The sequence below is a fragment of the Dendrobates tinctorius genome, unplaced genomic scaffold (assembly GCF_039654945.1).
Source record: "Dendrobates tinctorius isolate UK_male_01 unplaced genomic scaffold, ASM3965494v1 ptg000051l, whole genome shotgun sequence".
Classification (NCBI taxonomy): Eukaryota; Metazoa; Chordata; class Amphibia; order Anura; family Dendrobatidae; genus Dendrobates; species Dendrobates tinctorius.
Window position 1 is genome coordinate 416,240 of NW_027361719.1, and position 1,056 is coordinate 417,295.

Sequence of the window (1,056 nt, forward strand, 5' to 3'; positions counted from 1 at the left end):
CTGCGGAAAATAAACCGCTGCATTTCCGTGAAGAATTTTCTGCAACATGTGTTTCTTTTCTGTTGGCTAACATTGTACTGTACCTCACTTGCGAATCTGCAGCGGATCCGCAGGGCCAAATCCGCTGCGGATCCGCACACAAATCCGCAACGTGTGCACATACTCTTAAAGGCCAGAAAGCTTTATATATCCTTTGTATAGTAGCTAGCAAATGTCTTTATACTTGCAGATACTTTTGCCACCCTACAAGCGACACAGCCAGACCAACCAGTGACACAGCCAGGCCAGCCAGTCTCAAATATGTCTTCTTCTGGGAGCCCTCCCTCACATCGTCAGCCAACTGAGGTAATTTTTGTTTTTCTTTTTTGTGAGAACATTTTTTGTACACATAACCCTATATGCATTAATTCTTGGTACAACAGGAAGCTGCAGCATCAGAGGTGATTTCAGAAGGAGATGGACGGGGTGGAGAGACTCGGAGTGGGCTCACAGAGTGTAAGTCTCTTACATGCATCGCAGAAACAGATCATCACAGACCTCACAGTACACCCAACACATAAGCTTACATCCAAGCACGTAATGTTTCTTTTTTTTTTATAGTCTTCCGATTCTAGTGCTGAACGTAGAGGTCCTCAAAGTGCCTCCCTGGGTCGTTGGCGTGAGTGTCGGAGCGGTCAGCAGAGAGTAAGTTTGCTTTTTTTTTTTTTTTTTGTATTTTTCAACTTCATGTGGATGATTTGAGTGTAATGTTTTTGTTTTTTTGTCTTTTTTTTTTTTAACAGGCTTCACAGCGTGCTCCCGACTCTGACGGTGAGGAGGCAGGAATAGACATCAACCTCCTTATCAATGTAGTAATCCAAGAGCGGGAGCCGCTGTGGAACATGGGGGACCGCTGCCACACTGATGTTGTGACCCGTCAGCTCTGGGAGGAAGTGTGCCACAAAGTTGTGGAAGATTGGGAGGACATTGATGCTTGGGGCCAGAATCAAGCGCGTAAGTATTCACAGTTCAGTAAGTTATGTTGCAGGATGTAATGTGTTGTATACTATCCAATTT

General features: G+C 44.8%; 1 long non-coding RNA gene across 1 annotated transcript; it reads left to right on the forward strand.

Moving 5' to 3' along the window:
* The first annotated feature begins 226 nt into the window (after positions 1–226).
* On the forward strand, positions 227–684 carry LOC141091242 (uncharacterized). Its single transcript, XR_012232467.1, has 3 exons — positions 227–345; positions 423–495; positions 601–684. It is a non-coding gene; the product is annotated as an uncharacterized lncRNA (long non-coding RNA).
* The last annotated feature ends 372 nt before the right edge of the window (positions 685–1,056 follow it).